This window comes from Vitis vinifera, chromosome 10 (assembly GCF_030704535.1).
Source record: "Vitis vinifera cultivar Pinot Noir 40024 chromosome 10, ASM3070453v1".
Classification (NCBI taxonomy): Eukaryota; Viridiplantae; Streptophyta; class Magnoliopsida; order Vitales; family Vitaceae; genus Vitis; species Vitis vinifera.
This window is the reverse complement of record NC_081814.1, coordinates 17,516,691-17,538,829: the sequence shown is the minus strand read 5'-3', so window position 1 is coordinate 17,538,829 and position 22,139 is coordinate 17,516,691. Positions and strand designations below refer to the sequence as shown.

General features: G+C 37.2%; 1 pseudogene; it reads right to left on the bottom strand.

Annotated features, from left to right (window-relative positions):
• The window catches only part of LOC109123289 (uncharacterized), a 56,956-nt pseudogene that overhangs the window by 5,309 nt on the left and 29,508 nt on the right, over window positions 1-22,139 (bottom strand).

Below are 22,139 nucleotides of genomic sequence, written 5' to 3'. Positions count from 1 at the left end.
ACAATATATGAATAGAAATGACTCTTCCCAATAGTAGGCATGAATTTTTGCAAAGAAGTGCTTCTTATCTTGTGCTTTCCACTCACTTGGGACTTCTCTGGTAACTAAATAGTTAGCAATATGAGCATACCAAGGAGCGGCTTCTATCAACATGAGTGACTCATATGGAAAATCATCATTAATTGGCAAACTATGGGAATTAAGTACAATGGCTAGCCTTGACAAATGGTCGGCTACCACATTTTCCACTCATTTCTTGTCTTTGATCTGAAGATTGAACTCTTGAAGCAAGAGAATCCATCTAATCAACCTCGCTTTTGCATCTTGTTTAGTCAACAAATATTTCAAGGCTGAGTGGTCAGTGAAAACCACAATGAAAGACCCTAAGTAAGCATGAAATTTATCTAAGGAAAAAACTACAGCCAACAATTCTTTCTCTGTGGTTGTGTAGTTTCTTTGCGCTTCATTCAACGTTTTGCTTGCATAGTAGATCACATAGGGCTTTCCATGTTCTCTTTGCCCAAGAACAACTCCTATAGCAAAGTCACTGGCATCGTACATCACTTTAAAGGGCAATTGCCATTTGAGAGCTCTCACTATTGGAGCGTTTGTCATCAATAGCTTCAGTTCTTCAAAACTCCGTTGACATCGATCCCATACAAATTTAGCATCCTTTACCAATAGTTCACAAAGAGGTCTTGCAAGTTTAGAGAAATCTTTAATAAACCTCCGATAGAACCCAGCATGTCCAAGGAATTGCCTTACTCCTTTGACAGTTGTTGGTGATGACAACTTGACAATAAGTTCAACCTTTGCTTTGTCCACTTCAATGCCTTGCTTTGAGATAATATGCCCAAGGACAATCTATTGGGGTACCATGAAATGACATTTCTCCCAATTAAGCACCAAATCTTTCTCAATGCATCAGTTCAGCACAACTTCCAAGTTAACTAAGCATTCGTCAAACACACTTCCATATACGGTGATATCGTCCATAAAAACTTCCATTATACGCTCCACCATATCACTGAAGATGCTTAACATGCATATTTGGAATGTTGCTGGTGCATTGCATAAGCCGAAAGACATTCTTCTGTATGTGTAGGTTCCAAATGGACATGTGAAAGTGGTTTTCTCCTGGTCTTCAATAGAAATTTCTATTTGAAAATACCCGGAGTAGCCATCCAAGAAATAGTAGAATGGATGGCCAGAGACCTTCTCAAGCACTTGATCAATAAACGGCAACAGGGAGTGGTTCTTCCTTGTTACATCATTCAACTTTCTATAATCAATACACACCCTCCAACCTAAAGTGAGGCGTGTAGAAACTTCTTCTCCCTTATCATTTTGTACCACTGTGATCCCTGATTTCTTTGGCACGACTTGCGTAGGACTCACCCATGGGCTATCTGATATGGGGTAGATAATATCGGCCTGAAGAAGTTTAAGCACTTCAGCTCGCACCACCTCTTGCATGTGAGGGTTCAATATTCTCTAGGGTTGACGAATTGGCTTAGCTTCTTCCATGTATATATGATGAGTACAAACTAACGGGCTGATCCCTTTTAGATCATAAATTTTCCACCCTATCGCCTTCTTGCATCTCCTGAGGATTTCAAGTAGACAATCCTCCTGAGTAGTGGTAAGAGATGAAGAAATAACAACAGGGCTCTACTTGTTCTCTTCCAGGTATGCATACTTCAACTCTGTAGGTAATGGCTTCGGAATAAGCTTTGGGGGCTCCTCCTTAACAACTTCTTGTGTCTCCTCCCCATTGAATAAAGGGAGAATTTCTTCCCTCATCTTTAAAGAGGGTAGAGTAGCAAGCAAATTTGAGGGTCTAGGTAACCCTTCATCAAGATCCCCAAGACTCTTGTTCAAATCTTCTAGCACTTTTTGATCACAATGCTCCTCCACTAGGTTGTCTATCATGCACACCTCTTCTGGTCTTTCTTATTCTTTTAAATGGAATTGTTTCTGGCACATATAGAAGATGTTGAGCTCCAACGTCATGTTGCCAAATGTAAGTTGCATGACTCCATTCCTATAATTGATGATAGCATTTGATGTAGCTAGGAATGGTCTTCCAAGTATGATAGGAATATAGTTAGTTCCTTTGGCAACTAGGTCCGTATCAAGAACAAAAAAATCCATTGTGTAGTAGAATTTGTCAACTTGAACTAGGACATCTTCAATCATGCCTCTTGGAATTTTCACAGATCTATCTGCTAGAGATAGAGTGATTGATGTTGGCTTCAACTCTCCAAGTCCCAATTGCTTGTAGACAGAGTAGGGTAGCAAATTCACACTTGCCCCTAACTCCAACAAAACTTTCTCCACACATGTCTCTCCAATCATCACTGAGATGGTATGACAACCCGGATCTTTGTATTTCACTAGAGACTTGCACTGTATAATGGAACTTACTTGCTCAGTTAAGAAGGTTTTCTTGCTCACATTTAACCCTCTTTTTATAGTGCATAAACCATTCAGGAATTTTGCATAAGTCGGAACTTGTTTGATCATGTCTAGCAAAGGGATGTTAACTTTCACTTGCCTCAACACTTCAAGAATTTCTGATGCGTTGCTGATTCCCTTTTTGCCATGCAAAGCTTGGGAAAAAGGTGGAGGCGTGTGTTTCTTCATCATATCTTCCTAGTTGATGGTCCTCTCCGGTTCTTCATTCACAGCAGCTTCAAGGTCCTCCTTCTTTGTACTGTTCCCTTTCATATTTCCTTTGATTTCATCCCTCTTCTCTTTCTCTGCTTCACTCTTTGGTTCATGTTCTAGCTTGAATGTAGGCAGATCAACCTTTTTACCACTCCTTAGAGTGATCACTGCTTTGACTTCCCTCACCAGTGAAGTTTCTCCCTCTTGAGCCTCCACTTCATGGATACCCTTGGGATTTTGATGAGGTGAGAAGGAAATTTTCCTTTCTCTTGCACTGTGTTGAGATTGGTGAGCCTTGAGATCGAGTATTGGAGATTATCTATCTTCTGAGATAGATCATTTTGCATTCCATCCATCATTTTGTTCAATGTACTCTCTACACTGTCAATTCTTTGACTGAGCTGAGCATTGATGGATTTCTGATCTCCAACAAAATCTCTCATGACCTTGCTAAGATTCACAATGGCTTGTTCAAGATTTGAGGCTTGCGGAGGTGCTTAGCCAGGTTGCGTGTACTGAGGTGCCCTTGGCTTTTGAGAGAAATTCGGATGGTTCCTCCAATTTGAATTGTATGTGTTGCCATATGAAACGTTGTTGTTGGGCTTAAATTGTCCAATAACATTCGCTTGATCCCCAAACATTTCTCTCACAACTGGAATGGTAGGACACTCTGCCACCAAGTGCTCAAAAGATTGACAAATGGAACACGACATAGCTTGCACTGGTGTTTTTGAAATGGCCTGCACTTCTCGTATCTTCTTTACTTTTAGCTCCTCCAATCTTCTTTCCATAGCTACGAATTTTGCTTTCATATCGGTGTCTTCATTCAAAGTATACATCCCAGCCTTATCATTAGAAGCATTAGGTTGAGATTTCATTCTTCCCACTTCTCTGGCATTTGGCTCATCCCATCCTCGTGAAACTTTAGCTACATAACTCAAGAAATCCATGGCTTCCTTCGGATTCTTACTCATGAAGTCTCCTCCACACATCGTTTCTAAGAGTTGCTTCATTGAAGAAGACATACCATCGTAAAAATAGCTCACCAATAGCCATGTATCAAAGCCATGGTGAGGACAAGCATTGATAGCTTCCATGTATTTCTCCCAACACTCATAGAATTTCTCATTCTCTTTAGTTGAGAAGTTTGAAATTTGCTTTTTCAAGCCATTGGTCCTATGAGTCGGGAAAAATTTCTTGAGAAATTCAGCTTGCAAATCAGTCCAAGTTCGGATACTCCTTGGCCTTAAAGAATTTAGCCAGACCTTGGCCTTATCCTTTAAAGTGAAAGGAAATAGTTTGAGCCTTATCAAGTCGATTGAAGCTCCTCCTTCTCGGAAAGTATTACAAACCTCCTCAAATTCCTTGATATACGCGTAGGGATTCTCACTTCCATCCCATGGAAAGTAGGTAGAAGTGGCACAATATGTGGTCGGATCACTAGCTGCTCTGTAGGTGGCACTATACATGACGGTGCACTCATACGAGGTGGATGCATGCGGTCCCTCATGGATCGGTATGCGTTGATATTCTCCACTGGAGCATGCTGATTCGTTCCCAATTGGTGTCTCAGCTGATTCATGTCCAGCTGGTGCTCTTTGATTGAGAGAGTAATCAACAAAATTTATAACCTATATCACCATGCATTAGGATAGCTTTAGCTAATATGGCATAGTGGCTCTAGGATCGTTCTCTGGGAAGGGTTTTCAACTCACAACTGATACCAATTCAAAGTTAAATTGGTGCTTTTTCATTTCAAGGTTAGCTTAAGAAATAAAACATAAACTTTGGTTAAATGAAGTTTTGTTTCAAGCTAACTAAAAAGAAAGTAATGACAATTACTTATGAAGAAAAACATTCCTTGGAGGTTTGGGTTCACAGGGGAGGTTCCTTATGCAAAAAAAGAGCTCCGGTCATTTGGTTCATTTCCTCGCATTAGAGAATTAACATATAGTCAATTCTCTAATCGGTGTTGTACAGATGTATCCTTTAAATGGATTTCAGCTCTAATTCCCTCTCACTGATGCAACTTGCAATGACTCATGCCTCTCACCTAGCATTTGCCATTCAAGGTGATCTTTAACTTTGGACTTCCCTTCTCAAGCTCGCAAGAGATAACTAATGGATGTCTCCTTGGAGTCCAAAAGCTTACCAAGTGTTGGCAATTCTAGAAAATCCTACCTTCAAGTCACTTCCCAAAAGCTTGCAAGAGGTAAACTAGTGCATCTCTATGGACGAAGATCACTTGCCATACCAAGTGTTGGCTCAAGTGAATTGAAGGTGTTTTAAGTTAATTAAAAACATAGAAATCATTAAAGGATCACACTTTCTCTTCATTAATGGCTGAAACCACAAAGCTATAAATTCTTGCACTTGGAACCTTTCCCGGCAACCTTAGCTCCAAGGAACTAAAAGTCTAGCCACTCATTCTTTGAGGAAACTTCCTCAGAGCTTGTTTGGCTAGTAAGAAAAAGAATAAGAAAACAAAAATATATAGGAAAAACAGAGCAAGTGCTCTGTAAAATATATTTCTTGCAAAATTATACAAAATATGTGTCTCAAAACAAGCTCCCGACTCCTACATGATATATCGTGTAAAGGAAATTACAAACTATATAAAAAAGGTTATTCACCCTTTGTTCTTACTTAAAGACTAAGGAATCCTATGATAGGTGGATTACAAGGAGAGTTTGGGGATTTAGACATCAAATATCTAAAGCAAAATATCTCAAAATGTCGGTCCCACATATCAGGAAGCTTCAGGAGAACACCGCGGCACTGTGCAAAATCCGGGTAATCTGAATTTTCGGTTGCGGATGCTCTCCGGGTAAGCGCTATAAGAGGATTCGGACATGTCTAACCGGGGAAGTTGAAACGCCCTCCTCTCCCATCCGGCGTCAGGTGCCAGATGTGAAATATCCGATTAGAGGATCCGGACATGTCTGACCGGACAGAATTCCGGGAGTGAGATATCCGCGCGTCACAAGGGGGACCGTCTACGTGTACAAGGTGTAGGGACCCCTCCCCCTGATGACACGGAGTGCGCAGTGCTATTCGGCGCAACTCCATTCGGATTCCCCAAGAGGACACGCGCCGCCATGCTATCCGGACTCCCTTAGGGAGAAACACACGACACTCGTGAACATCACACTCTGGAGGATAGCATATCCTATTCGGATATGTTGTCCGGATGGAAAACATTGACTAAAGTGAGCAAGCCTTGCTACGTCATTCCGACAGCCTGCCACAGCTCACGTTCCGCCGCCCTCCAATGGTGTGTCCGGACGCCCTGTCCGGACATCTTTGCCATGGATTCCAAAGAACTTTCCTCAATCTCGGATTGCTTTGGTGATAAAAAAGCTATCAAAACACCAAAACTTAACACAATTTGATTAGAATTGATTGCAAGGGTCCTTAATATGTTAATTGGGTTACAAGGTGATAACTACTACTCAAAAGTGTTTAAAAGAGTTAATTACAAGCTATGAAATAGCACTTTTTGAGTAGTAATCACATGCTGACTATGCTGATCTTCAAGTGTAGCTTCCATGACGTTCACACACAATTCCAACTCTATTTCGTTAGGATTTTCGATTTTCATAAGTCTTCCCTCACTATCTCGTATCCAATATGGCATACACAACTAGCAATATCTGAAACAAAAACAAAGATAACAAAAGAAATACAATTCTAGAAGAAAAAAGAAAATTAAGATTAACTAAAGACTAGATAAAAGATAAACTAAAAAAAGAAACAAATAAAAAGAAACAAATAAAAAGAGTTAGCAAAAGAAAAGAAAAATCACCAAACTTGTGATGAAGATCACAAGTGCTTTGAAAAGATCATATCACTGTGAAGTGGCACCATCTCTGGCAACGACGCCATTTGGTTCATCCCTAATTGGTGTAATATTTAATTCAGTCCTCAGACGGGAGTTATCAACAAAATTTATAGACCTAATTCACCATATACTAAGGTAGCATAGCTAGCATAGCATAGTGGTTCTAGGATCGTCCACAGGGATGGGTTTTCATTTCACAAGTGATATTAGTTACAGACTGAAATAATGTTTTTTCTTTTATGAGTTAGCTTTAAAAGAAAACATAAAGATGGTTGAAAAGGGTTGGTTTTAAATTAACCAAAAATAGTAACTGAGATTAATTACAAAGAAAAGGTTTATTCGAGTTTTAGGTCACTGGGTTCAGGTTTCTTATACAAAAGAGGAGATTCCGGATCTTTTCCTCGCATTGGGGATTTAACCTATAGTTATTTCCCGAACCGGTGCGTTATAGTTGCTTCCCATTAATGGTTTCAAACACTAAAGTTCTCTCACTAATGCATCTTGCAATGGTTCATACCTCTCACCTAGTATTAGCCATTCAAGGTGATCTTTAACCTTGGATAACCCTTCAAAAGCTCGCAAGAGATAACTAATGGATGTCTCTAGGGAGTCCGAAAGCTTACCAAGTGTTGGCTATTCTAGGTAATCCTACCTTTAAACCACCTTCCAGAGGCTCGCAAGAGATAACTAATGGATCTCAATGGATGGAGTCCGAAAAGCTTACCAAGTGTTGGCCTAGGTGATTTTAAGGGATTTAAAGTTAACTAAAAAGATAAAAACCATTAACGGGTCACAACTTCTCTTCATTTAAAACTGAAACAAGGAAAACTCCCACTTTTGTATCCGGATCCTTTATCAAGCTTCCTTCAGTCCAAGAAACAAAAGAGTCTAGCTACTCATCCTTTGAGGAAACAGCCTCAGAGGTTGTTTAACTAGAAAGAAAATAAATACAAAATAAGTAAGTAAGACAGAGCAAAGCTTTGTATATTTCTTACTAAAAAGAATGTACAAGTGATCCCCAAGAATTTCTTCTGAGATTCCGAGATATTACAAAAAGAGATATCTTAAGACATATATAAAGAGATATTTTTAACCCCTCAATTAGATATCCTAAATATCTAAAAAGATCTTTAGTTGATTACAAGGAGAGAATAGGTAATTACACAAAATATCTTGAGATAAAAATCTAACGGAGTCGGTGCAAAAATATCTGAAGATTACAGGAAGATTTTGCAAGGCTTGCGAAAATTTCGCAAAGGGTTGCGAAATTCATTCTTAGTTTCTCAAGGCTTGTGAAATTCCTTCTTCTCAGCTTCGCAAGGCTTGTACTCCTCTTGGGCAATTCGCAAGCTTGCAAATATTTCGCAAAAGGGTTGCGAAATTGTTGAATCTTAGATTCCTTCTCTGATTTTCTTCCTTGCATACTTGATTGATTTGGAAAAGGATTTGAAGCTCTCTAAAACTTGGATTCTTCATGTAATTTAGCTTCAACTTGCTTTGCCATGGACTATGATTACTACCCAAAAAGTGCTATTTTACACCTTTAATGCATTATGTTTTAAGCACTTTTGTGTAGTAGTTCTCCATCTTTAGTCCAATTGGCATGTTAAGGACCTAGCAATGTCTTCTAATCATATTTGTGGCTAGTTTTAATGTTTTGACAGCTTTTTGGATCATTAAGACAAGTCAAGCAAAGGAGAGAAGCAAAGAGAAGCAAAGTGAAAAAATCAGAGGACAGCAGCTGCAGTCTTCTTTCACACTTTTGGAGCACTTCCCGAAGTCCATTTTTTACATGCTATATACCATTTCAAAGCTCTGAAAGTCAAGAATCCAACGCTTTAAACCGTGCACGATTTGGAGCTGAAATGAGGAAGATATGGCCTTCGAAAGCAAACTGCTCCAGGTTATGCGAAAATTTCGCATTCCTCAAGGTGTTATGCGAAATTCGCATAACATTCGCATAACCCATGCGTGTTGCGAATTTTGCTCTGTTTTAGCCGACTCCACTTTAGATATTTTCCTTTGTATTTTGTGATGTAATTTCCTTTCTTATCCTTGTAACTAACCAATCACAAGCTTTTGCTTTTGTAAAGACTTTATAAGGGGTGGAAATCACCTCTTGGATGATATAGAATATAGAATAGATATTACGTTTAACACTTAGTGTAATATACAGAGCTCTCTCATTTCTCTTTTCTCTTTATTATTTTCTTTTTCTTGGAAGCCAAACAACCTCTGAGGATGTTTGCCCGGAGGATGAGAGGCTAAACTTTCGGTTTCTTGGAGTAAAGGAAGCTAGGTGAAAAGTCCAGATGAAAAGGTGGAAAGCTTCCATGCATTAAATTCAGGTAGTTGGAATTCATAAATGGCTTCTAAATCCAAAGTTTTGCTTTAAATCCCTTAGAATCACTTTGAATGACCAATACATGGTAAGCTTCAGGTCTTTATGGATGCTTATTGCTAGATCCATATTAGTCCATTAGTTATCATGTACGAGTCATTGGAAAGTGATTCAAGGTGAAGACCCATAGTGTCTTAAGCCATTAATGGACCTTGACTACCATTTCTATTGACCTTTTATGGATTAAATCTTCATTGTCAAACCTATACCGGTTCGGGAAATAACTATAGGTTAAATCCCCAATGCGAGGAGAAAAATCCGGAATTTTCCACTTTCTATTCTGAACTTGATCCTAGCAACCCTTAGCTCCGGGAGACTTTCTTTCTTCCATTTTTAATTAGTTTATGTTAGTTTAGTTTTAAACACTTTCAAATCAAATTTTATTTTCTTTTAAACTTTAAGTTTTTGATAAAGGAAATCATTAAATCCAATTTCTAATTTTGAGTATGTCACTGGTAGAATGAAAACCCATCCCAGAGTTCGACCCTAGAGCCACTATACTATAGTAGCTTTGCTACGTTAGTATGAGGTCATAGGTTTTATAAATGTTTTGATTAAATGACCCAATTGGAGTTACACGCGAATCAGACTACACAAGGTTTTCCATCATTCTTGGCTTGTTTTAATGATAGAAAAGCTATCAAAAACACCAAAACTTGCCAAAAATTGATCAGTAACCTTTGCAAGGGTCCTTAATGTGCCACTTGAGTTAAAAGGTAATAAATACTACTCAAAATTTAAAAGAGTTTATGGAAAGCTATAAAAGAGCACTTTTTGAGTAGTAATCAGGCACTTTGGCTTATAAAGTGGTCTTGCCCCCAAGTCTATCTAAGATTCATAATATATTCCATGTTTCGACTTTCAGGGAATATATTTATGATCCCTTTCACGTTGTGGAGTTGGAGCCTATTCAAATTTTTGAGGACTTGACCTATGAAGAGGTGCCCGTTCAAATTGTGGATGTGATGGATAAGGTACTACGACATGTTGTTTTCAAGTTGGTAAAGGTCTAGTGGAGCAATCATAATATCTGAGAGGCCACTTGGGAGTTAGAAGAAGAGATGAGAGAAAAACATTCTCAATTATTTCAAGACTCAGGTATGTCAAGTTTAGAGGACTAAACTTTTGTTAAGGAGGGGAGGATGTAATGCCCAATTTTTTTTTTAGGGATAAGTTAGGAAAATAATAATAATAATAATAATAATAAAATTAATTAATTAATTAATTAATTTCATAAAATGAAAAATGGGTAAAAATATAATTTTTCGAATAAATACCATAGGTATAAATTAGAAATTACTGTTCTTCCTGTTATTTTCTGAATAGCATTCTTGTTCACAGAATTCCAAAGAACATAAGGTTGGAGTAAGAAATCAGGGTTTGAAAAACATATCTCTATAGGTAAGATTTTTTTTTTCTTCTAATTCTTCAATTTTATTTTCTTAGATCCATCACTTTTTGTGAAAATTTTAGTTAATTTTTGAAGAAACCCCAATTTAGATTAGGGTTTGTTTGTTTGTTTGTTTTTATTATTTTTATTTAAAATAACGTGGAACAAGTCTTTGAGGGAGGACTTGAAATGTGATTGGGTATATAAAAGAAAAAAAAATGAAGAAATTCTGAAGATGGTGTCGTTTGGCGTGTGTGATTTGGAAAGTCAAGTGACATGTAGAATTGGTGTGTGTACTTTGAAAAGTTAAATGGCATGTAGAATTTGGGATGGGAAAAAAAAAGAATATTTATTAAAAGAAGAAGTAGGTCTAGGAAACCTACATAATGATGAGTTTGGATTAAATAAATAAATTCTTGTATAAAGTGATGAGAGAAATTATTTCAAATAAATATTTCTAAGAAATTCAATTTAGTTTAGGAATTAGAAACAAATTATTGAGAATAAATTTTTGAAAAAAAATAAAAAATAAAATATAATAAAATAAATAAAGGGAAACTAATTAATTAAATTGTTATTGGTTAAGAAGTTGGAAAATAATTTTGTAATAATAGTATCTTTTTGTTATGTTAGGGGGGAGTTAGATTCTTGGGGCTAAACTCTTCAAGGTTTCTAAGTGCTTTTAAGGTAAGGAAAATTAATGCAATTTTTTTTTTTTTAGAAACAAATTTTTATATACATCATTTGGAAACGTTTTGAGTTATTATTCATTTTATGCATAGATCAAATATGTTTTGCATGAAAAGTATGTTAGAACCTTATATTTTGTTTACAATAGAGAAATGTGGAGATATTATGTTTTGCAAATTTGAATAATTGAAATAAGTGTTTGACTCTAGTTTGTTTAGCTCTTGTCAACGAGATATAATAGTTGACTTTTGACTTTTTGGTCATTGTCAATGTAATATAATAGTTGACCTTTACATTTCTTAGTGGGGAATGTAATTGATTTGGACCCCAGCCTCTAGGGGTTTGGTTAGAGGTTAATAGTACTAGTAGTATTTGGTTCCGTCCACCTTAAAGGAATAATTTATAGCTAGCCACCTATTTGAAAAGTCCCACCTAACTGGGCACCATTTGATGTTTGATGACTAGAGTAAATAAATGATTTGAATGTTTTGACTGAGTTTGATATGAAAATGTTTGAATCAGAAATGAAAGTGTACAGTTAAAAGTTTTGAATGTATTGGCAAAACTGACTCAAAGGTTTATGAAAATAATTAGTTATAATATCTCCTATTTTGCAAGTGAACCTGAAATATTTGATCCATGGACTGCTTTAATGTTCCTTATTGGGCTTTGAGCTCATTCCTATTTGTTGATTACTTTTCTGGTACCCTTAGTTCCGATGAGGAGTGAGGGCTAGGTCGGGGAATGGTCATCATTAGGATTTTGCTTAGGATGTTATTTTTGGACCTTGTTAGCTTATAAGTTTATGTTCATTTGGATTATTTGGTTTTTGGAAGCTATTTAGATATTGAACTTTTAATTTTTTTTTATGATAGTTTGAAGTTGAGATTTGGAGATTATGAAAATTTTGTTAGCACTTGAATTGTTTGAGTTTGCAATCTATTTGGATAATGGATTTTGGTTGATGGATACTTAGTTTTAAAGTTAAGTTTTGAAGATTCTAGAATTTTGTTCTGCTATTCTAAACAGGTATTGGTAATTGGCAACTTTTAGTTATAAGATAATTGTTTAGGTCAGGTTACACTTTAAGCCTTCGGGTTTGAGGTGTGAAATGACCGTCATACCCTTGGAGTGGGTCTTGAGGCGTGACATAGTGGTATTCCTTGGTGTGGGGGTTTGTTTAGCCCCATAGGGGTGTTCGTCTATTTAGCCTTGCAATCTTGTGGGACACAACGAGGACGTTGTGTCTGCATGAGGGGTTTTTGTGACATCCCACATCGGATAGAGGGAAAGTTCTTGACGCTTTATAAGTATGGACTTCTCTTAACCTTGTAGACGCATTTTAAAGCTATGAGGGCCCTTTTGGGTCCAAAACGGACAATATTTACATGGTTGGGAGCGGGTTGTTACAACTGATATCAGAGTCAATTCTCGACCTCGGTGTGGGGTTTGTTTAGCCCTGTAGGGGTGTTTGTCTGTTTGACCCCTATAGACGCGTTTTAAAGCCGTGAGGGCCTCTTTAGGTTCAAAGCGGACAATATCTACATGGTTGGAAGCGGGTTGTTACAAATGCTATCAGAGCCGATCTCCGACCTCGGTGTAGGGGTTTGTTTGGTCCCGTAGGGGTGTTCACCTGTTTGGCCCCGCAATCCCATGGGACATAATGAGGATGTTGTGTTTGCATGGGGGGGGGGGAGGGGTGTTTGTGAAATCCCATATTGGATAGGGGGGAAAGTTCCTGACGCTTTATAAGTATGGACTTCTCTTAACCCTGTAGACGTGTTTTAAAGCCGTGAGGGCCCATTGGGGTCCAAAACGGACAATATCTACATGGTTGGGAGTGGGTCGTTACAAATGTGACATCCCACATCAGATAGGGGGGAACATTCCTGACGCTATATAAGTATGGACTCCTCTTAACCCTATAGACGCGTTTTAAAGTCGTGAGGGCCCTTTTGGGTCCAAAACAGACAATATCTACACGATTGGGAGCGAGTCATTACAAATGGTATCAAAGCCGATCCCTGACCTCGATGTAGGGTTTGTTTGGCCTCGTAAGGGGTGTTTGTCTGTTTGACCCAGCAATCCCATAGGACATGATGAGGATGTTGTGTCTGCATGGGGGGGGGGGGGTGGGGTGTTTGTGACATGCCACATCGGATAGGGGGAAAGTTCCTAGCGCTATATAAGTATGGACTCCTCTTAACCTTATTGATTACTACTCAAAAAGTGTTATTTTTTACCTTGTAATTAACTCTTTTAAACACTTTTGAGTAGTAGTTATTACCTTTTAACTCAATTAGCATATTAAGTACCTTTGCAATCGTTTCTAATCAAATTGTGTAAGTTTTGGTGTTTTTGATAGTATTTTGATCACCAAAGCAATCTGAGACTGAGGAGAGTTCTATGGAATCCATGGTAAAGTAATTGGAAGCTCATTAACATGAAGAACCTAAGCTTTGAAGCTTTATAATCCTTTGCCAAAAGCAAATCATGAATGCAAGGAGGAGAAGCAAAGAGAGAAATCTAACATGAAGAAATTCAAGAGGACAACAAATTTTGGACACATTTCGAGTACTTTATGGAGTCTATTTTATGTATACTATATGTCGTTTCGAAGCTCGGGAAATCAGGAGTTCAACGCTTCAAACGGTGTGTGAATCAGAGCTGAAATGAAGAAGTTATGGCCTTTTGAAGACAACCGCATCAAGCTATGCGAAAATTTCGCAGCTGCGAAATGAGCTGCAAAAATTTTCGCAGCCCAAAGCCCATTTCGCAGCTGCGAAATGAAATCCACTTGCGAAATTTCGCAAGGTGTTTCGCAGCTGCGAAACTACCTGCAAGCACATGTGTGCCACTTCGCAAGTTGAAACTCCATTTTCGCAGCTGCAAACCACGTTGTGAAATCACCTCCAAGCTGCGAAACAAGTTGCAAATCATCTCCAAGTTGCGGAATCACCTCCAAGTTGTGAAATCACAAATTCAACTTGCAAAATCAAAGTTCAAACTTGCAAAATGGATAATTCAACGTGTGAATCACCTTGCAAAATCCACCTGTGCAATCTCAGATATTTGCAACTGACTTAGTTAGATTTTTTTCTCAAGATATTTTGTGTAAATTTCTATTTTCTCCTTGTAATCAGTCAAAGATATTATTGGGATATTTCTTAGAAAACATCTTCTCTATATATATCTTTGAACCAATGTAAATGGAATCCATCATGTAATTGACAATAGTAAGAAATATATCTACAGAGCACTTGCTCTGTTTTTCCTTCATATTTTTGTTTTCTTGTTATTTTTATTTCTAGCAAATCAAACTCTGAGGATGTTTCCTCAGAGGATAAGTGGCTAGGCTCTTTGTCTCTTGGAGTGAAGAAAGTCGGGTAAGTTTTCGAATGCAAAATTGGAAGTTTTGTTGTTTCAGTTTTTAATGAAGAGAAAGTGTGACCCATTAATAGTTTCTATGTTTTTAGTTAACTTAAAACGCCTTTAAATCACCTTGGCCAACACTTGATAAGGCAAGTGATCTCCGTCCATTGAGATGCACTAGTTTATCTCTTGCGAGTGATTCAATGCCCAGCCGGGTCTTTTAATAAAAAATATTTATAAATCCTATGACCTTATACTGGCGTAGCAAAGCTACTATAGTATAGCAGTTCTAGGGTCGAACTCAGGGATGGGTTTTCACTCTATCAGTGACAGACTCTAAATTAGAAATTGATTCTGATGATTTCCTTTAGCACAAACTTGAAATTTAAAAGAGAATAAAATTGTTTTGAAAGTAGTGATTGAAACTAAACTCACATAGAACTAAGTAAAAGTGGAAGAAAGAAAGTCTCCCGGAGCTAAAGGTTGCTAGGTTCAAGTTCAGGATGCAAAGTGGAAAATTCCGGATTTTTCTCCTCGCATTGGGGATTTAACCTATAGTTATTTCCCGAACCGGTATAGGTTTGACAATGAAAATTTTAATCCATATAAGTCAATAGAGATGGTAGTCAAGGTCCATTAATGGCTTAAAACACTATGGACTATCACCTTGAATCACTTTCCAATGGCTCGTATATGATAACTAATGGACTGATATGGATCTAGTAATAAGCATCCACAGAGACCTTAAGCTTACCATGTATTGGCCAGTCAAAGTGATTCTAAGGGATTTAAAGCAAAACTTTGGATTTAGAAGCCATTTATGGACTCCAACTACCTGAATTTAATGCACGGAAACTTTCCACCTTTTAATCTGGACTTTTCACCTAGCTTCCTTTACTCCAAGAAACTATTGGTTTAGCCTCTCATCCTCTGGGAAAACATCCTCAGAGGGTGTTTGGCTTCCAAGAAAATAGAAAATAGTAGAGAGAAAAAGAAAGCAAAAGAGATCTCTGTATTTTACTAAGTATCAAATTTACAATAGTTGGTCTCCTGGAGAAAGCTCCCCGAAAGATTGATTTTTCAGTGATTACAAGAGAATTTATATAGGAAGGTAATTTTACCCTTCCTTGGATACTTCCTAGCTAAGGAATTACATGAGTGGCTGAATACAAGGAGAAAATGGAAATTTAGACACAAAAATATCAGAAGAAAAAAGAGTCGGCAAAAAATATCCAATTTTCGCACGTTGGAGTTGCAATTTCGCACTTTGGTTTGAGGTGTGCGAAATTCCCATACTTTGGACTGAGGAATTCGCACCTTGCTTTCCATCGTGCGAAATTTTCCCTCAGCTTGATGCAGTTGTCTTCCGAAGGCCATATCTTCCTCATTTCAGCTCCAAATTGTACATGGTTTGAATCGTTGGATTCTTGACTTTCTGAGCTTTGAAATGGTATATAGAATGTAGAAAATGGACTTCTGAAAGTGCTCCAAAAGTGCAATGAAAGACTGCAGCTGTGTCCCCTGTTTTCATCACCCTGTTTTCCTCTTTTCCATTGTTTTCTCCTTGCATACTTTGAACTACTAAGGCAAAGGATTATGAGGCTCCAAAGCTTGGTTTCTTCATAAATTTAAGCTTTCCAAAAGCTTTGCCATGAACTATATATAGCTCTCCCTCATTCATAAATTGCTTTGGTGAGCATAAAGCTATCAAAAAGCACCAAAACTTAACACAATTGTTAGAAACGATTGCAAGGGTCCCTAACATGTTAATTGAGTTAAAAGGTAATAATTACTACTCAAGGGTGTTTAAAAGAGATAAATACAAGCTACTAAATAGCATGTTTTGAGTAGTAATCAACGAGCCTTTTGGAGATGGTTTAAAGGTAGGATTTTCTAGAATAGCCAACACTTGGTAAGCTTTTGGACTCCAAGGAGACATCCATTAGTTATCTCTTGCGAGCTTTTGAAGGGTAATCCAAGGTTAAGGATCACCTTAAATGGTAAATGCTAGGTGAGAGGCATGAGCCATTGCAAGATGCATCAGTGAGAGGGAATTAGTGTTTGAACCCATTAAGGGGAAGCATCTGTACCACACCGGTTCGGGAAATAACTATATGTTAAATCCCCAATGCGAGGAAAAGATTCAAGTGACCGGAACTCCCTTTTTGTATAAGGAACCTGAGCCTAGTGATCTGAAACTCCAAGAAACACTTTTCTTTGTAATTAAAATTAGTTACTATTTTTGGTTAGCTTAAAACCAACATTTTCAAACATCTTTATGTTTTCTTTTAAAACTAACCTTGAAATGAAAAAGCACCAATTCAGCTTTGAATTAATATCAATTGTGAAGTGAAAACCCATCCCAGTGAACGATCCTAGAGCCACTATGCTATGCTAGCTGAGGCTATCCTAGTACATGGAGTAATAGGTTATAAATTTTGTTGATTACTCCCGTTTGAGGACCGAAATCAAGGTACACCAGTTGATTGAGCACCAATCAACAGGACATACACCAGTTGTGCATGAATCAAATGGCGCCGTTGCTGGGGACCATTGAGAGGACATGAATTAGCTGATACACCAATTGGGAATGAATCACCTATAGATGCATTTTAAAGCCGTAAGGGCCTCTTTGGATCCAAAGTGGACAATATTTACACGGTTGGGAGTGAGTTGTTACAAATGGTATCAGAGCCGATCCCTGACCTCAGTGTGGGGTTTGTTTGGCCCCGTAAGGGGTGTTACTCACAAAGAGGACGTTGTGTCTACATGGGAGGGTGTTTGTGACATCCCACATCGGATAGAGGGGAAAGTTCCTAGCGCTATATAAATATTGATTCCTCTTAACCCTATAGACGCATTTTAAAGTCGTGAGAGTCCCTTTGGGTCCAAAGTGGACAATATTTACGCGGTTGCGAGTGAGTTGTTACAAATGGTATCAAAGCCGATCCTTGACCTCGGTGTGGGGTTTGTTTGGCCCTGTAAGGAGTGTTTATCTGTTTGACCCCGCAATCCCATGGGACACAAAGAGGACGTTGTGTCTGCATGGGGGGGGGGGGGGTGTTTGTGACATCCCACATCGGATAGGGGGGAAAGTTCCTGGCGCTATATAAGTATGGACTCCTCTTAACCCTGTAGACGCTTTTTAAAACAATGAGGACCCATTTGGGTCCAAAGCGGACAATATCTACATGGTTGGGAGCAGGTCATTACATAAGAAATAGAAAGAAAGAAGAAACAATGAAGAAAAGATGAAAAACCTTAAAGTCTCACTAAGACCTTCTAATTGTCTCACCTAGAAGAAAATCAATGGAGTCTCACCATTGAGAGTTGAAACCTTGTAATGAAAGAAAATATAATATTATTAATATCAATTCATCCCTTTGATTTACATTGATTAGCCTATTTATAGGCTTTTCTAAGAAATCCAAAGTCTATTAGGACTGTAATAACCTACTATGATTCTAATTCTAATTATAACATCTAAAGTCTACCAGGACTCTAATAACCTATCATGACTCAAATTCTAATTATATTATAACTCAACTAGCTAATCCTAATTAGACTCCAACAAATACCAATCCCAATTCAATTCTAATTAATATTAATCCTACTTAAAGTTTACTTAGGTCTTCTTTTTCCTCCTTGAATAAACTTTAAAAGGCTTTCCCCCATCAATCCCCCCTGGATTGAAAGAACTTAGCTCCGACGAGTTAGATGCTTGATACAATTCATAGAGATCAGGGTTAAGCTTCTGAAAATCCATTGTCGTAATCCATGTATTTTCAGAGTGTGGTTTGCCTCGCTATTTCACCAAAAAAATTTTGGTATCCACCTTGTCAAGTAGACACAAGTTGATCATCAAGAACATACTTGATCTTAGGATGTGAGCTAAGAGTAGGTGGTAATTGAAGATCCAACTCTTCACTTACATCATTGTGATGGCCATGGTAGATACACAAATCTTTCACATTAAATATTGGACTAAAATGCAAGTCTGAAGGGAGCTCTAACAAATAAGCATTCTCACCCAACCGCTTTAGTAACCAAAATGGACTCATTTTCTTAGCTTGAAGCTTTTGATATGTGCTTGGATGAAATCTTTCTGGACGTAGATGAACCATCACTAGATCATCTTCTTGAAACTGAATATATTTTCGATGTGCATCTGCTACCTCTTTATAGTTCTCATTACCGATTTTGATTTTTTTCTTGTACTTTTTCATGTATATCTCGTATATGACTTGAAAATGCATCACCATCTTGGCCGGTGCGGACGAGAGTAGGTAATGGTATAAGATCAATAGGTTGCTTAGGTTTCAGCCCATATGCCACTTCAAAAGGTGAGTACCCAGTAGTATGATTAGTGAAGCTGTTGAAACCAAACTCGGCTTGTGGTAAGACATTGTCCCAATTTCTCAATTGATCTCTCACAATGCATCTCACAAGATTACCAAGGTTGTGATAGACAACTTCTGCTTGTCCATCAGTTTGAGGATGAAAATAACTTGAAAATTTTAATTGAGTACCTAGCTTGACCCCTAAGGTTTTCCAAAAATAGCTCATAAACTTAACATCGCAATCATAAACAATGGATTTTGGTAATCCATGCAATCAAATTACCTCTTTAAAGAATAAGGCAACAACATAAGAAGCATCTGAAGCCTTCTTATATAGGATAAAATGTGCCATTTTGGAAAATCTGTCAACCATAATTGTTAGAAAAATTAGGCTAATCCAATCTAAGGTAATCACCTTAGAGGGGGGTGTATAGGGTGATGGTCTCTTTTTGAAAATTTAAAAAGTATGAATGCAAGAGACAATTATATGCAAATATATAATTAAACAATATAAAAACAATTACATATAAAGTAAAAGAGTAGAGAAGAGAGAATGCAAACACAATATTTTTATAGTGGTTTGATGCAACCCAACCTACATCCACTCTCCTCTAGCTTCTATCCCAAGCTTGAGGTTCCACTAATTTAAGGCTTCCAAACCAAGCCTTCAAGCAATACAATTGGATTATGGTTCCAATTCACCCTCTTAGGCTTTTGGCTCCAAACACCCTTTACAAACCTCAAGAGATACATTACTCTTTAATAACCCCTCAAGTGATACCCCACACTTGAGAATCCCTAAGTGATACCTCACACTTAGATTCTTCCTCTCAAAGATTTACAAATGAAGATAATAAAGGATCTCACAAAATCCTAGTACAAAACTTTAAGGTTCAAATGATACAAGAAAACTAGGATTGAATGGTGCACTAATGATATGCAAGTTTTAAAACAATGGTGCACTAAAAAATACTCTCTCAAGGTTCAAATATATTCAAGAAAGGTTTAGGAAGGTTAAGCGCATGAAATAATGAAGATTGAAGCCTTTTTATAGAGGAAAAATGTCAAATTAGCTATTGGGGGTTTGACTGGTTGAGCTAGGGGTCAACCGGTTGACTAGCCGTAACATTTAATGTTTGGTAGGTGACTGTTGGACCTCAACCGCCCATTGACCAGACCTCAACCGATTGAGATGGGAGTCGACTGGTTGAACAACCATTCTAGAAGAGAGAGAAGGTTTTTTTTTTTTGCATCTCTCGACCGGTTGAGTTGGGGGTTGACTGGTTCCTCATCTAGTTCAATCGGTTGAGTTGTTTTTGGCTCAACAACCAACATTTTCAACTTAAAACCTTTTTAAAAAGTTTGGAAAACATTTGACACAAAGTTTTAGTTGAAAACATGAAATCATCCAATTTTAAAATATTTAAAACAAAATAACTCTTGGATGATTTTGGTGCATAAGTAAAGAATGAAATGCATGAAAATCCTAGTGCACCAACAACATTACAAATAGATCTTTGATTACTACTCAAAAAGTGCTCTTTTATAGCTTGTTATAAACTCTTTTTAAGCACTTTTGAGTAGTATTTATTACCTTTTAGGGTTTTCAACGAGAGTGAAGGTTATATGATGGGGATATGCTTAGCTTAGTTTTAGTTGCAAGGTTAGTTATGGAAGCCAAAAAAATGTATTATCTCTTTTATAGATCACTTCATTATCATGTTTCCAAGTGTTGAGAATAATCAGATCTCACTAAAAGGAAAAATAACATAACTCTAATCAAATATTTGGTTTCTAATGTCAAAAGAAATTAATATAAATAATGCCCAAAGATTGGTTAAGTTAGGATCATTAGACATAATAATTATGAAGGATCTTCCAATCTGTGAATTCTCTATAGATGATAAAATGACCAAAAGGTTCTTTACTATTAAAGGATGTAGAGACGAGGAATGTTTAGAGTTAGTGCACATTGACTTGTGTAAACCTTTTTATGTTCGTATTCAAAGAGGGTATGAATATTGAGGATATTTACATAATGCATATGAAATTCAAATGCCTTGAATAAATTTGTAAAATTTAAGCTAGAATAAAAAAATCAATTAGATAAACATATCAAGGCACTTTGATTTGAGCTAGGCGGTGTGTATATAACAGTAAGTTTGATTCTCTCCTTAGGGATTAGGGGATTATATCCAATTGAGTGTACTCGAGGCTTCGTTGCAAATGAAATAGTAAAGAGAAGAAATTGAACTTTGATGGATATGGTGAGATCGATGATAAGTTTTTCATCACTTCCCATATCATTTTCAGGATATATCTTAGATACTGTCTTATCTCCTAGAGAAATGTGGACAAATCTTAAACTTAGTTTACGACATTTTTGCATATTAGGTTGTCCAACATGTGTTGAAACTGAAGGTAAACAAGTAGACAGTAAGGTAAAAAGTATATTAGTTTGTAGGTTATGCAAGAGGAAATTACAGGCTATTATTTTTATAGTCAAGATGATCATAAGGTATTTATTGGTACAAATGTTAGACTTCTAGAAAAAAAGTATATGATAAGTGTAGGACTTCAGGCGTTACCAACTTTCCTAAAAGCAATTGTTGTTAGGAAAGGCGCATACCCTAGTCTTATTGTGCATTCACCCAAGCGCCCACGACGAACACAAAGGGAGTTGATGGACGTGGCCACCTCTTCGATCGACCAACAATCTTCCCCCCCCCCCCCCCCCCCCCCCCCCAATGACACCCTTGAGGCTTAAACCCATGACTTCAACTCTGATACCACTTGTAAGACCTCAAGCGCTACCAACTCTCTTAAAAACAATTTTTGTTAGGAAAGGCACATATCCTAGCCTTATAGTGCATTCACCCAAGCGCCCACGATGAACATAAGGGGAGTTGATGGACAAGACTAACCCTCTGATCTGCCAACATTAAGTAATAAGGGAAAGAATATATGAACTAGAGAAAACTAGAAGATTGTCTAACATTTGCACTAAATTTATGATTAGTGAACACATTCATTCCATTCTTTCAAAGAGAGAGCAATAACCCCCATTTCTTTGCCTCTCAAGTGTGTAATCACTCTACACATGTTTTATTTTTCCCATATTTTGTTAGATACATGAGTACTTTCTAAATTTATGTTATATATATTTATATAAAGAGAGAGAAAGAGAGAGAGAAAGAGAAAGAGATTTATTAAAAACATGGTAATTCCTATAGTTAAGAATTAGAACTTTGAGATTTACAATTTAATTATACTTCAAGATTCACAAAAAAAATAAAAAAAATAAAAAAAATTAAAACTATATATATTATAACATATGAAAAGTATGATAATGATGGGAGAGTACTTTTATTTTATTTTAAACAAGTCCACATTGGATCATGACCTAAAAAAGAATAGCTTTATGAAGAAAACTTT